This window comes from Mus musculus, chromosome 4 (genome assembly GCF_000001635.26).
Source record: "Mus musculus strain C57BL/6J chromosome 4, GRCm38.p6 C57BL/6J".
NCBI lineage: Eukaryota > Metazoa > Chordata > Mammalia > Rodentia > Muridae > Mus > Mus musculus.
This window is the reverse complement of record NC_000070.6, coordinates 14,421,183-14,437,622: the sequence shown is the minus strand read 5'-3', so window position 1 is coordinate 14,437,622 and position 16,440 is coordinate 14,421,183. Positions and strand designations below refer to the sequence as shown.

Below are 16,440 nucleotides of genomic sequence, written 5' to 3'. Positions count from 1 at the left end.
GTAAATGAAAGGCAGAATGTTAATAGATAAGGTATTTGAGAACATCCAAGAATTTACCCAGTGCTACCTAGTTAATGGCTGTGAATGTTAGTCAGTAATATAAGGTGCATTTTAAACTTTCTTCTGAAATAGTTTTTAAAATACAGAAAGAACAAGTCTCTAACAAATGAACAACAATGGCAAAAATCAATAAAACAAACAGTATTCAATAAATTGAGAAGGGGACTAGAAGTCACTCTAGTGAGAAAGATTCTGCTGCCTGTGTAGAGATCACAGACTTTGCTACTGGGCATATTTATTTGAGATTTTTTTTCTCTCAGGATGAGTTATTTCCTGAGATCTGCTTCAGTTTCTTACCCAAATAGGCTCAAGCTGATCGTCCTCTTTCTGTTGGCTGGAAAATATCCAACCATGTCTACATCACAGCAGAGAACATAATTTAAGCTCAAACTGTGATTTTATCTATCTAAAAAGGATAAAATGAATTACATATTCCAGTTGAGCGTATGTATTCATAAACAGTTAAGCACACCAAAGTGACCAGTAGTAGCACTGGAATAGTCTAGCATCTGACTCTGATGGTCTTCCCTGGGCTGGTCACATTTGGAAGTGAAATGCCTTTCCTCCCCCCCCCCGACCCCTGCCATCCCCTCCACACACCCTGAAGATCATTTTAATGAGTAGGCCAAATGTTTTCTTTATCACTTATTTTATACAATGCTACACTAATAGTGAATGCTTACGTGGCTTTTGCCTGGTGCCAGTCAGTGCTTTGCATACATTAACACATTTAATCCTCATGATAGAACTGTAGGAGGTAGGACAATGCTCAATCCTCATTTATTAAGTGCTCTGAAACAGGGTCCCAGAGAAGTTTGGTACTTTGCTCAAGATCACACAGGTGGTAAATGGCAGAGTCCGGTTTTTGGTTAGTCCGAGATGCTGCTCAAACTCTAGACTGCAGTGTGGGGAGGATCTGCTCTCACTTTCCATGTAAAACAGCATCATTCAAGAAACTTACTCAAAGAAGTCCCGGTGTGTGACCCAGAGAAGCAGCAACAGAGAAAGGTAACACTGGAAAAGAGAAAGAATAGTTTTCTGGCAATGCTGCCTCAATATTTAAAATACATCATTCAGTTAGTAAAAGCTTAGTGGTCCATTGCTAGATATATAGTGATAGACGTTCAGAAACTTGTCCGGTGTTATACAGGAGACTTAAACCCACATCTACTGGAACCCAGAAGGAAGGTGAGAACTACATCTCAGGCCTGATTTCTGTGGACCTTTGGGGAGACTACTTGAGTAAGCACCAGAAGTTCACCATAGCTGCAAGGGACTCATCCAGGATTGGCAGTATAATTAATAGCCATAGAATTTTAACATTAGCTGCTGGTAGCTTCACACCAGCTTACTACTCACTCAATATTTGGATATATGGTCATTTGGGTACTTGGTACTTATATGTGTTTTAATTCAGTTTTGGAAATTATATGCAAAATAGGCAAAGCCTGTCAAGAGCAGTGGTAAGTGCTGTTGATTATTATAAAATTCCCTGTATTTCCGTGTTGTTTGATTCCAATGCTTCACAGAGCACATTGTTACTGCTTCAGAGTATGTTTAGATGGATATAGGTTGGAAGGATAAATCTCTTGTAGTCACCATTATTATTTACAATAATAGGCCTGGAGAGTCACTAAAGAATGTCAATAATTTTACTTTTTAAGAGGAAATCAGTGTGATTGATAGCAGCACCATAAAATAATATGAAATATATATGGTATCAAGTCCAATATAAAGGTACACTTGTTCCCAAGGGAGAGAATGTGTACTCCTAAACATTTATTTTGAAGGTAGAAATGTTAACAGACTTGGAGATGAAATTAGACTCTTCCACAAGGTGTCACTATTTCTCTTTGTTGAAAACGCTTTGCTATCCAGTTGCTTCCGAGCCACTTTAAATAAACAGAAATGAAGTAAATAATTCCTCCATTTTTAATGAGGGAGTCAACCAGCATAACAAACGGTCTACAGAGAGACACATTTTGATATTCAACCCAGCCCTGCATGCCAACTTTAATACTGGCTCAGTACAAGCTCCTTAGCACAGAGGATGACTAGTGTGGTATTGATACATATTTATAGAGGAGGATGCAAGTACAGTTCAATGATCTGTTCAGCTCTAAAGAAAACTGTGAGTAAAAGCAATTTCCCTGCTAAAAAGCAAGGATTTTAATTATCGCCTACAAAACGCCACAACCATCTTATCACACGTCCCTCCATGCTCAATGCTATTGACCCAAGTAAAGACAATTAAGTTCTAAAACCACTAGAAAATGGACTGTGAGGAATTTACAGCGCCCTTCTGTGGCAGCCATCAGATCATAATCTCAAGAGCTTGATTTGATTTTACATAAAGCAGAAGGGCCACTTTTTTCTCAGGCTATTGTCTTTCTCATGCCATGGTCATTTTTCTATGTCTGTCTTAGTCCATCAAAGGCAGCGTGACAAGATATCATAGATGGGGTGGTGCAGAAGACAGAAATGTATTTTCTGACTGCTCTCAAGGCTGAGAAGTTTGTGAGCAAGGCTCTCACAGATCTTATGCCCAATAAAGGCTCTCTTTCTGCCTCTTTTCTGATGTTGGCTGCTTTTTTCACTATATTATTTCACAGTGGTCAAGAAGGGTGAAGGATGGGGAAGAATATGAATGGATGAATCTTGTCTCTCTTTGGTTAAGGTCATTCATGAAGGATTAACCTTTAAGAGCAAGTTTTCTTCAAAACTCTCCACAAAATACTAGTCTAACCATTTTATTTGTATTAGGCTTCCTGATGTGAACTCCAAGAGGACACAAACATTTCATCTATAGAACAGTCTAAAATACCTTAACCACAAGTCCTAGGGAACAGATCAACAGCATAGTGACACGGCCTGAAACAGAACATTTGGAAACCTTTGCATCTTTCAGACAACAGGAGCCTTTCTTTCTTTCTTTCTTTCTTTCTTTCTTTCTTTCTTTCTTTCTTTCTTTCTTTCTTTCTTTCTTTCTTTCTTTCTTTCTTTCTCTCTCTCTCTCTCTCTCTCTCTCTCTCTCTCTCTCTCTCTCTCTCTCTCTCTTTCTTTTCTTCCTTTTTTTTTTTTGAGAGCAAAGAGAGCAAATTTTATTTGGTGAAGGCAAACATCATCCAAAAGAAACCAGATGGGCAAGGTGCTGTGACAGGGGAGCCTCTGGGGCCACACAGAAATCACACTGGGCAAGGAACAGGCTCGGGATACAGAATGTCCTCAGCTATTCAGCACCATCTCTTCATAGTTGATGCAACCATTGCTGTCCTCATGCCCTGCCACTAGCATCTCTACTTCTTCCTCTGTCATCTTCTCGCCCGGTGTGACAAGGACATGACGGATTTCAGCACCCATGACGGTGCCATTTCCTTCCTTGTCAAACACACGAAGGCATTCAACATAATCATCGTAGGTTCCCTGGTCCTTGTTCTTGGCCACGGTCTGCAGCATGGGCAGGAAGTGCTCAAAGTCCAGCACCTTCACATTCATCTCATCACTCTTGGGGTTCCCCAGGACCTTGAGCACCTCGGCATTGGTAGGGTTCTGGCCCAGGGCCCACATCACATCCCCACACTGGCTGTACAGGATCTTGCCATCGCCTGTTCGGTCAAACAGCTGGAAAGCCTCCTTGAATTCTGTGGTCGGGTCCTCGGTGAAGTCACACATCTTGGCTGCTGAGCTCTGCGGGACCTTTTCCGGCAGTAATGGCCAACAGGAGTCTTTGTGCCAGACATGTTTGCACCCATCTGTGTGTGAACTCAATAAAACGCATTTGGTGAAAATGTACCAGTCAGTGAGGGTGATCAGTTTATTCAGCAAATATTTGTTGAGCTCTGATTTATTTTATAGTTTTAGTAGAAAATGAAGGTTTGGAAATATGAAAGGGAAAAATGCCAGGTATCATGGAGCATCCTGTCTGATAAGGAAGAATGACAATCAAAGAAGTGTACTATGCTTCCTAGGCAATGATTGGTGTCTCCTTAGTATTCACACAATGCAGACCAAGAGCCTCTGCGCCTGGGAGGCTCTGAAGTTCAAGCTCAAGAAGCTGCGGATGCCCACTGAAAATTAGCTTTTCTCAGCATTGTCCACTTCCCAGGAAACCCTAAGACCACACCTCCAGATTAAGTTTGGAATCACATGATATTATGCTCTGCACTTAGTCTAAGTAAGCTATGTGTTTATGTCAATAACATTAATTTGAATGTTTCCTCACATAAACAAATTATGGGGAAAAATAATGAGCTAAATTTTCTTTTCTGATGAAGGTAACCTAGATAGGTCTTCATAAAAAAGCAGGGCAGGGTTATTGGTCATATTGTCAGGTCTTTGTCTTCATGAGATATTTCATTGATTGATCAGCATTTGTACCAAAATAAATGACTAGTTTTCTTCTCAGCAGAGTATTAAGTGTTTCAGCCCCCAGACAAGGCCATTCTCATTTCCATTTAACATTGCTGATACGTGCAGATAAGTGCTTTCCCCTGCCACTTTGGAAGTTTTAGAAATTGACAGAAAAGAACAGAAGTCTGCAAGTTGGGTTATCAAAGATGAGGACGAGAGAGCAAAATGAAACCAGATGTGCAACTACTGAATGTTGGCATCATTCTCTGAGTGAGTGATAGAATGTAGCAGTTGCCACTTAGAAAGCTAGGCAGAAAACTAGTGAAGAGCAAGAGCATATATTCATGCCTGCTTTGCATGAAAAGGTACATTTTAAAGTTTGATGTGATATGATTCAGCTTAAAAAAAAAACCTGTGTAGGTGTTGCTAGTGGGAATGCCTTTAAGTTTGCAAAATTAGTTTATAATCTACTTGTAATATGCAAACAAATAAAACTTGTGTCTTTTTTTTTTTTTTAATCACTGCTCTTTTCTTGGCAGGTTTTTATTCTGTTATTATATCAAAGCAAGCGACTCTATTCTACAGCTTTTCTGTAAAGATTCTCGATGAGTACGTTGAAAGTATCTATTTATTTTTCCTTTAGCAATGATAATTGTTAATTATGTCCCCAGGAGACAGAGCAGTTAACCGAGGCCTGGAGCCTTACATTCTGTGAACCCATGGGTACTCAGGGAATTATGTGAGATCACAGTACAGATAAATGTGTGTTATTTTTCATGTTAATGCTTATTTTCAAACACCTTCCCTCAAACGCTCCCAGCACTCCATAAATCCTAAATTACCTCCTCCTGGGCTTCTTTTCTTTACGTGTCACCCTTGGAGAGTCACACTCCCTAAGGTCAGTGACTGACACTGGAGTTCAATTTGTCTTTTAGAGGGTAGTGAGTCCCATGTCATGTGGCCACGTGGGCATGAGCCTCATTAACAATGGCTACTAACTCGTTCCCCCACTTAGATTCCTCTAAAATCACATGTTGTGATCATGGAGTAGAACTGGTACACACAGAGAGCAAAACGTATAGACCTACTTTATTTTCAAAAAGTAGCAATACCACCTCACTTGAAAGATATACATGATCTCAAAACCAGGTCACAGGATGCAAGGCTGATGTGGGAAAACATATCCTGAATGAAGCCTGGTTTTGCTCCTGGCTTCCACTATTCCAATACCAGAGAACAATTTGATTTGTCTTTGAATGGTTTTTTTTTTTTTAACATTCCATTATTTTGAGTGGAACTCAAATTGATTTCTCTAGTTTAGTGAATCACTGCAAGTGTCTATCCTGTCTGCTTCCTTGACATGCAACTCTGAATGGATAATTCATTTCCTGACTTAACCTTGTTCCATACTTTGCAAACATTTGGAACCATGACCCTGTGCATATCCACTCAGTAATCTCACCATGACTGGATTTACTTTTAGTTTCTGTCGTGTTGGGGTACATGTATGTGTATGCATGTGTGCTTGTTGTTTTAGTACAGGCATGCTCATGCCATGGCATAGAAGTCAGAGGATAATCTCCAATGTGGGTCCTTGTCTCCTGCCTCATTTGAAATGGGACCTTCTGATGTTTTTTTCTCTGTGGATGGACCCCTTCCTCCCTCTCATAGTCTAAATCTTTCCCTTACTACAAAGCAGAGAATTTTACAGAAAATATCTCTATCTGAGCAAGTGTGGTTGATTCTGTTTTGGGCTCCAGACTTGCCTTTGACAAATGGGACAAAGGTAACAGCTCAAACAGTGAATTCTGATAAGATACTCTAGAAGCTGCGCCCTCAGGTTTTTATTTTTAATTTAATTTACTTTTTCTTAGTTTAGTTTAGTGAATCAGACTCACAGAATAAGTAAATGTCTGTCAATGGGTGACCTCTGTTGTTTTTACATCGTTCTGTCCTCACTTTTGTCCTTTTCCGACTCCTTCCAAGGTGTAATCATCATCAGATTATTCATTCCTCTTGCTGAAAAGCCTGCTTTCTCCTCATCAAGACTAACTTAAAACAGTTCTCTTGGTCTCTCTCCATTGGACAAGGAGGCCACCATTTTTTCCCCCACTGAGTTATGTTTTCTCCTGTATGTTTTCTCTTGTGGTCCTGGACCTTTCCTAGCTGATGCCCCCCAGTTCTGCAATGTGGCTGCTTTTTGTCATCAGTGTGGAATTTGTCTGCTCTAGTCCTCACAGGGTTCAGCTATTGTGTTTAGAATCCACACATTCTTCTTTTTTGACTTATTCATTCATTTTGTCTCAGATAATGTCATGAAAATGAACTGAAATTTCAGAGACAGTACTTCTTTGTAAATACATTCTTCTATTTCTACTGATAAAGGACTAGATTGGATTTTAAATTCCAGTTTAGATGCACTTCCTCTCCCAAGGCAGAGAGTACTGTTCATGTGTTTCTAGCAATAGAATTAACTGCTGCTATCAATCATGTTTGTTTATAGGGCATTTTTGATTTCCTTGGAACTTTTAGTTACTTACCCTGGCAAAACTTCGGAGTATCATGGTAAGAAACTATTTTCTTTACTGAACAGGTGAGAGTCCTTTCAGTTGGCAGAACAGTATATGCCCATTTATTCTGAGATATAACTGTGTACAAATGATTTCATGAAATTGGTGGTTAGTTTTGTCAATGCAACACAAATTAGCATCAGCTAGGAAGAAGGGACCTCAAATGAGGAATCACCTCCAACAGACTGGCCTATGGCCATGTCGATGGAATATTTTCTTGATTGGTAATTTTTGGGGGGACTGCACATCCCAGTGTGGATGGTGCCACTCCTGGATAGTTGAGATGCTAGTGTGAGTAAGCCAGTAAGCAGTGTTCCTGTCTCTCATGGTAGGTCTCTGCTTCATGTCCGCTCCTGCACTAGCTTCCTTTGATGATTGGCTGTAACTTGTAAGCTAAAATTAATTCCTTGACAAGATTGCTTGTGTGTGTGTGTGTGTGTGTGTGTGTGTGTGTGTGTGTGTGAATGCTTTATTATAGCAACATAAACTAGGATAATGAAGAATTATATCTAAAGACTAAGGGTGAAGAGTGTAGTGCTGAAACATTTAGTTTAGGCAACATAAACATCTTTCTCTGCGCCTCAGTTTTCATTTTTTTTCCATTTTTTATTAGGTATTTAGCTCATTTACATTTCCAATGCTATACCAAAAGTCCCCCATACCTACCCACCCCCACTCCCCTACCCACCCACTCCCCCTTTTTGGCCCTGGCGTTCCCCTGTACTGGGGCATACAAAGTTTGCGTGTCCAATGGGCCTCTCTTTCCAGTGATGGCCGACTAGGCCATCTTTTGATACATATGCAGCTAGAGTCAAGAGCTCCCGGGTACTGGTTAGTTCATAATGTTGTTCCACCTATAGGGTTGCAGATCACTTTAGCTCCTTGGGTTCTTTCTCTAGCTCCTCCATTGGGAGCCCTGTGATTCATCCATTAGCTGACTGTGAGCATCCACTTCTGTGTTTGCTAGGCCCCGGCATAGTTTCACAAGAGATAGCTACATCTGGGTCCTTTCGATAAAATCTTGCTAGGGTATGCAATGGTGTCAGCGTTTGGATGCTGATTATGGGGTGGATCCCTGGATATGGCAGTCTCTACATGGTCCATCCTTTCATCTCAGCTCCAAACTTTGTCTCTGTAACTCCTTCCATGGGTGTTTTGTTCCCAATTCTAAGGAGGGGCATAGTGTCCACACTTCAGTCTTCATTCTTCTTGAGTTTCATGTGTTTAGCAAATTGTACCTTATATCTTGGGAATCCTAGGTTTGGGGCTAATATCCACTTATCAGTGAGTACATATTGTGTGAGTTCCTTTGTGAATGTGTTACCTCACTCAGGATGATGCCCTCCAGGTCCATCCATTTGGCTAGGAATTTCATAAATTCATTCTTTTTAATAGCTGAGTAGTACTCCATTGTGTAGATGTACCACATTTTCTGTATCCATTCCTCTGTTGAGGGGCATCTGGGTTCTTTCCAGCTTCTGGCTATTATAAATAAGGCTGCTTTGAACATAGTGGAGCATGTGTCCTTCTTACCAGTTGGGGCATCTTCTGGATATATGCCCAGGAGAGGTATTGCTGGATCCTCCGGTAGTACTATGTCCAATTTTCTGAGGAACCGCCAGACTGATTTCCAGAGTGGTTGTACAAGCCTGCAATCCCACCAACAATGGAGGAGTGTTCCTCTTTCTCCACATCCACTCCAGCATCTGCTGTCACCTGAATTTTTGATCTTAGCCATTCTGACTGGTGTGAGGTGGAATCTCAGGGTTGTTTTGATTTGCATTTCCCTGATGATTAAGGATGTTGAACATTTTTTCAGGTGCTTCTCTGCCATTCAGTATTCCTCAGGTGAGAATTCTTTGTTCAGTTCTGAGCCCCATTTTTTAATGGGGTTGTTCGATTTTCTGAAGTCCACCTTCTGGAGTTCTTTATATATGTTGGATATTAGTCCCCTATCTGATTTAGGATAGGTAAAGATCCTTTCCCAATCTGTTGGTGGTCTTTTTGTCTTATTGACGGTATCTTTTGCCTTGCAGAAACTTTGGAGTTTCATTAGGTCCCATTTGTCAATTCTCGATCTTACAGCACATGCCATTGCTGTTCTGTTCAGGAATTTTTCCCCTGTGCCCATATCTTCAAGGCTTTTCCCCACTTTCTCCTCTATAAGTTTCAGTGCCTCCGGTTTTATGTGAAGTTCCTTGATCCACTTAGATTTGACCTTAGTACAAGGAGATAAGTATGGATCGATTCGCATTCTTCTACATGATAACAACCAGTTGTGCCAGCACCAATTGTTGAAAATGCTGTCTTTCTTCCACTGGATGGTTTTAGCTCCCTTGTCGAAGATCAAGTGACCATAGGTGTGTGGGTTCATTTCTGGGTCTTCAATTCTATTCCATTGGTCTACTTGTCTATTTCTATACCAGTACCATGCAATTTTTATCACAATTGCTCTGTAGTAAAGCTTTAGGTCAGGCATGGTGATTCCACCAGAGGTTCTTTTATCCTTGAGAAGACTTTTTGCTATCCTAGGTTTTTTGTTATTCCAGATGAATTTGCAAATTGCTCCTTCGAATTCGTTGAAGAATTGAGTTGGAATTTTGATGGGGATTGCATTGAATCTGTAGATTGCTTTTGGCAAGATAGCCATTTTTACAATGTTGATCCTGCCAATCCATGAGCATGGGAGATCTTTCCATCTTCTGAGATCTTCTTTAATTTCTTTCTTCAGAGATTTGAAGTTTTTATCATACAGATCTTTCACCTCCTTAGTTAGAGTTACACCAAGATATTTTATACTATTTGTGACTACTGAGAAGGGTGTTGTTTCCCTAATTTCTTTCTCAGCCTGTTTATTCTTTGTATAGAGAAAGGCCATTGACTTGTTTGAGTTTATTTTATATCCAGCTACTTCACTGAAGCTGCTTATCAGGTTTAGGAGTTCTCTGGTAGAATTTTTAGGGTCACTTATATATACTATCATATCATCTGCAAAAAGTGATATTTTGACTTCCTCTTTTCCAATTTGTATCCCCTTGATCTCCTTTTGTTGTCGAATTGCTCTGGCTAATACTTCAAGTACTATGTTGAAAAGGTAGGGAGAAAGTGGGCAGCCTTGTCTAGTCCCTGATTTTAGTGGGATTGCTTCCAGCTTCTCTCCATTTACTTTGATGTTGGCTACTGGTTTGCTGTAGATTGCTTTTATCATGTTTAGGTATGGGCCTTGAATTCCTGATCTTTCCAAAACTTTTATCATGAATGGGTGTTGAATCTTGTCAAATGCTTTTTCTGCATCTAACGAGATGATCATGTGGTTTTTGTCTTTGAGTTTGTTTATATAATGGATTACATTGATGGATTTTCATATATTAAACCATCCCTGCATTCCTGGAATAAAACCTACTTGGTCAGGATGGATGATTGCTTTAATATGTTCTTGGATTCGGTTAGCAAGAATTTTATTGAGGATTTTTGCATCGATATTCATAAGAGAAACTGGTCTGAAGTTCTCTATCTTTGTTGAGTCTTTCTGTGGTTTAGGTATCAGAGTAATAGTGGCTTCATAAAATGAGTTGGGTAGAGTACCTTCTACTTCTATTTTGTGAAATAGTTTGTGCAGAACTGGAATTAGATCTTCTTTGAAGGTCTGATAGAACTCTGCACTAAACCCGTCTGGTCCTGGGCTTTTTTTGGCTGGGAGACTATTAATAACTGCTTCTATTTCTTTAGGTGATATGGGACTGTTTAGATGGTCAACTTGATCCTGACTCAACTTTGGTACCTGGTATCTGTCCAGAAATTTGTCCATTTCGTCCAGGTTTTCCAGTTTTGTTGAGTATAACCTTTTGTAGAAGGATCTGATGGTGTTTTGGATTTCTTCAGGATCTGTTGTTATGTCTCCCTTTTCATTTCTGATTTTGTTAATTAGGATTTTGTCCCTGTGCCCTTCAGTGAGTCTAGCTAAGGGTTTATCTATCTTGTTGATTTTCTCAAAGAACCAACTCCTCGTTTGGTTAATTCTTTGAATAGTTCTTCTTGTTTCCACTTGGTTGATTTCACCCCTGAGTTTGATTATTTCCTGCCGTCTACTCCTCTTGGGTGAATTTGCTTCCTTTTTTTCTACAGCTTTTAGATGTGTTGTCAAGCTGCTAGTATGTGCTCTCTCCCGTTTCTTCTTGGAGGCACTCAGAGCTATGAGTTTCCCTCTTAGAAATGCTTTCATTGTGTCCCAAAGGTTTGGGTACGTTGTGGCTTCATTTTCATTAAACTCTAAAAAGTCTTTAATTTCTTTTTTTATTCCTTCCTTGACCAAGGTATCATTGAGAAGAGTGTTGTTCAGTTTCCACGTGAATGTTGGCTTTCCATTATTTATGTTGTTATTGAAGATCAGTCTTAGGCCATGGTGGTCTGATAGGATACATGGGACAATTTCAATATTTTTGTATCTGTTGAGGCCTGTTTTGTGACCAATTATATGGTCAATTTTGGAGAAGGTCCCGTGAGGTGCTGAGAAGAAGGTATATCCTTTTGTTTTAGGATAAAATGTTCTGTAGATATCTGTCAGGTCCATTTGTTTCATAACTTCTGTTAGTTTCACTGTGTCCCTGTTTAGTTTCTGTTTCCATGATCTGTCCCTTGATGAAAGTGGTGTGTTGAAGTCTCCCACTATTATTGTGTGAGGTGAAATGTGTGCTTTGAGCTTTACTAAAATGTCTTTAATGAATGTGGCTACCCTTGCATTTGGAGCGTAGATATTCAGAATTGAGAGTTCCTCTTGGAGGATTTTACCTTTGATGAGTATGAAGTGTCCCTCCTTGTCTTTTTTGATAACTTTGGGTTGGAAGTCGATTTTATCCGATATTAGAATGGCTATTCCAGCTTGTTTCTTCAGACCATTTGCTTGGAAAATTGTTTTCCAGCCTTTCACTCTGAGGTAGTGTCTGTCTTTTTCCCTGAGATGGGTTTCCTGTAAGCAGCAGAATGTTGGGTCCTGTTTTGTAGCCAGTCTGTTAGTCTATGTCTTTTTATTGGGGAATTGAGTCCATTAATATTAAGAGATATTAAGGAAAAGTGATTGTTGATTCCTTTTATTTTTGTTGTTAGAGTTGGCATTCTGTTCTTGTGGCTGTCTTCTTTTTGGTTTGTTGAGGGATTACTTTCTTGTTTGTTCTAGGGAGTGATTTCCGTCCTTGTATTGCTTCTTTTCTGTTATTATCCTTTGAAGGGCTGGATTCGTGGAAAGATATTGTGTGAATTTCGTTTTGTCATGGAATACTTTGGTTTCTCCATCTATGGTAATTGAGAGTTTGGCCGGGTATAGTAGCCTGGGCTGGCATTTGTGTTCTCTTAGTGTCTGTATAACATCTGTCCAGGCTCTTCTGGCTTTCATAGTCTCTGGTGAAAAGTCTGGTGTAATTCTGATAGGCCTTCCTTTATATGTTACTTGACCTTTCTCCCTTACTGCTTTTAATATTCTATCTTTATTTAGTGCATTTGTTGTTCTGATTATTATGTGTCGGGAGGAATTTCTTTTCTGGTCCAGTCTATTTGGAGTTCTGTAGGCTTCTTGTATGATCATGGGCATCTCTTTCTTTATGTTTGGGAAGTTTTCTTAAATTATTTTGCTGAAGATATTAGCTGGCCCTTTAAGTTGAAAATCTTCATTCTCATCAATTCCTATTATCCGTAGGTTTGGTCTTCTCATTGTGTCCTGGATTTCCTGGGTGTTTTGAGTTAGGATCCTTTTGCATTTTGTATTTTCTTTGACTGTTGTGTCGATGTTCTCTATGGAATCTTCTGCACCTGAGATTCTCTCTTCCATTTCTTGTATTCTGTTGCTGATGCTCGCATCTATGGTTCCAGATCTCTTTCCTAGGGTTTCTATCTCCAGCGTTGCCTCGCTTTGGGTTTTCTTTACTGTGTCTACTTCCCTTTTTAGTTCTAGTATGGTTTTGTTCATTTCCATTACCTGTTTGGATGTGTTTTCCTGTTTTTCTTTAAGGACTTCTACCTGTTTGGCTGTGTTTTCCTGCTTTTCTTTAAGGGCCTGTATCTCTTTAGCCGTGCTCTCCTGTAATTCTTTAAGTGACTTATGAAAGTCCTTCTTGATGTCCTCTATCATCATCATGAGAAATGTTTTTAAATCTGGGTCTAGATTTTCGGTTGGGTTGGGGTGCCCAGGATTAGGTGGGGTGGGAGTGCTGCGTTCTGATGATGGTGAGTGGTCTTGATTTCTGTTAGTAGGATTCTTACGTTTGCCTTTCGCCATCTGGTAATCTCTGAAGCTAGGTGTTATAGTTGTCTCTGTTAAGAGCTTGTACTTCAGGTGACTCTGTTAGCCTCTATAAGCAGACCTGGGAGGGTAGCACTCTCCTTGGTTTCAGTGGGTAGAGTATTCCCTGCAGGAAAGCTCTCTTCTTGCAGGGAAGGTACCCAGATATCTGGTGTTCGAACCGAACTCCTGGCAGAAGTTGTGTTCCACTCACCAGAGGTCTTAGGATCCCGTGGGGAGTCCTGTGTGGGCCCTTGCGGGTGTCAGGCAACTCCGCTGGCCAGGAAGCCCTGGGCTCGAGTCGCCTCAGTTTTCTTATCAAAAATTTGGGATAATAATGTGACCTGCTTTGTAGCAGTCTTCTGGGTTAAATAAGAGGGTTTAGAATAATGACAGTCATCTGTGTTTATTTCAGACTTGAATTTGAAACAAATGGCTTAAGCCTTGTATTCAAGAAGTTATATAGTCCACCAATGAAAAAATCAAAGAGAAATAAAATACATAATAGAGAATTCGGTTAAAGGAAATGAGACAACTTAGTGTTTACTTTTTAGGGCTTTGTTGAAAAGCACAATAGACAAGGGCTTTGTTAAAACACACACACACACACACACACACACACACACACACACGCACACACACACAGAGACACACACACTATTCACCAAGTGGAGGGTATTTCATCCTCCTTATCCAGGTCTTTTTGGGAAGTTGCTTCATGGAGCCTAGTGAGGAAACAGGAAGGTCCCAATTCTCTTACCTGAAACCACATTCACCATCTGGCCTTATTCCTTACTGTCACCTTAGCTGGAGTGAATCACCTCTGGGAGTCTCATGAACATTCCAGAGTCCCTCCCCCTCCATCCTTTCTCACCTTAGTCAAAGGGAACCCTCATTCTCTGTACATATTTTTACACAATTTTTAACCAGACCTAAAATAATAGTAATAATAATAATAATAATAATGATAATAATAATATAAAATTACCATTCAGGACTGCTGCTTGGATGTGTGACTCCCTCTGAAGGCCAGCATGCCATAAAACAATGAATAGATTAGATCTATTCAAAAGAGTTCTTCATTTATGACAGATGTAATATTGATAATATCCTCCATTTAATAAGTCATCCAAGTATAATTCAGCACAGGATTCAGGTGTAAATTACCAGCTGTATTCATCTTGCTTGACTTTTTCATAACACCAAAAAGGAACAGGCCCAACTGTATAAAAATTTCTTTGCTGAAATCTACATGCAAGGCTGCTTCTGCCAGAGATCAGGTATCTGCTCTTTGAGATACAGCACATGCCTGACTCCTGCCTGAGAGCTAGCAAATGGCAGTCGGGCCATGCTTAGCTGTGAGTAAACAGTGACCAGGCAGGACACTGACAGAGGGAATGGTCTGTCAAATGTGTCTTCTTTGTTATCACACACTTCTCCAGTGTCTTGGATCACTGTATTTCTTCCTAGTTTGTGTTTCTGTGATTTCTATCAAGGACATGTGTGTGTGTGTGTGTGTGTGTGTGTATACACACATATATGTGAAGGTATGGGTGCATACCTGTAAACACATAGATGATCTGAGAATATTGAATGCTCCAAAGAGCAAAGGAAATGCTTTGGTATAAAATTTCTTATAAAATGGAGGTGTTAGTTATGATGGTGTGATATAGAACTGAATGGAAAAAAAAACAAACAATTTCAACGTAATGTGTGCCAGCTCCACATTCTTTGTAGAATTATTCTCTTCAAAATTGTATTGGACCCATCTTTGTTTTTTTGTTTTTGTTTGTTTGTTTGTTTGTTTTTTCAAAATTCTAGCTTGATCTCTCTGGTGTATTTGATGTGAATAATCAAATGCTACCTCAAAGTACTCCTTCCGTGATTTCTGAAATACTATACATTTGGAAACCTGCTTAAGTCTTCTATTTTTCTGGTTTCCCTTTCTGTTCTGTTTCCGCTCTGTTTTGAGTGGAAAGTCTTACTGTAGATACAGATGCTTGGGTGTTTGTTTCCCCTCCTCTTTCCCACTCTATTTTCTCAACACGTGAACCAATGAACACCTCTCTAAAGCACTCAGCAGCACCTTATCTGAGGAACCGAAGAGGCCATGTTTCTGCTATTTTTTGACTCTTACTTCTTTTAGGCCCCATGCAGTTAATGAGGGAGGAGTGCTGGATACTTTGACAAATACCTCAGGAAGACAGAATAGCAAGAGACAAAACTGAGCAGAAGATAACCAGCTGACTCTTTTTTTTTTTTTTTTTTGTCCCCAGAAGTGATCCTTCTTTGATGTGGGACCAGAATCAAAGGCACTAAACCACTCTGTTAAACTTGGTATTGTTTTTATTAATGTGTTATTATTATTGTTTTTATTAGGTTAGTACCACATACCTGAGGGAGTTGTTGGCTGCCTTAATGAATGCCTTAATGCCTTATGAACTGTGGTGAGATGAATCTCATGGGAGTAGTGGACAGAGGAGAGAAGTTACTCACTCCTATGGGCCAGGATGCAGGAGATCAGCAAGACAAGATATAGCCCCTGACAGTGACCTAATTTTTCCAAATAAGACTGGCTTCCATTAGTTTAATGGAGTGCTATCAAATTTTAGACCTGGCAGTAGGTGAGTCCATTCCTTAAGTTAGTACCACTCTTGGGCTACTCTCTTCATAATGACTGGGCAGTTAGCTTTTGACACATGAGTCTTTGTTGGGTAGGCACCACATATGAAGTATAACAAATCATAAAAACTTTTAAGGGTCGAATCTGATAATATCTGTAAGTCACTTCACATAGTTTGTTAAAAAAAAAAAAAAGGTAAGTTCTGTTCATCCTATTGATAGGAGATGCTATGACATTTATGTCCCTGACATGACACATTGAGAACACACTTAAAATAGAACTTGTATTGTTTTCCTAGAACTGGCATCTTTACGCTAGCCATACTCAAGTCAGATGTACCACTTCCTTCATTGTCTTACCTGGAATCTTCAGTGCATGTGGTTTTCTATCCATATGGCTTGCTTTAATAACCATCCTTTCTCATCAGCCCTTTGCCAAGCCCATTCGAGCATCACCCGGAATTATTCCACGTTTTTAGGCACACTTATTCCACAAGCATGCCAGGTTTGTCTTCCAGCTATTTAGTTTTTCAGCTCTCAACCTCAACTTAATTATCTGAAGCATAA

The 16,440-nt window shown here is 39.8% G+C and overlaps 1 pseudogene; it reads right to left on the bottom strand.

Moving 5' to 3' along the window:
* On the bottom strand, window positions 3,142-3,775 carry Gm11836 (predicted gene 11836; annotated as a pseudogene).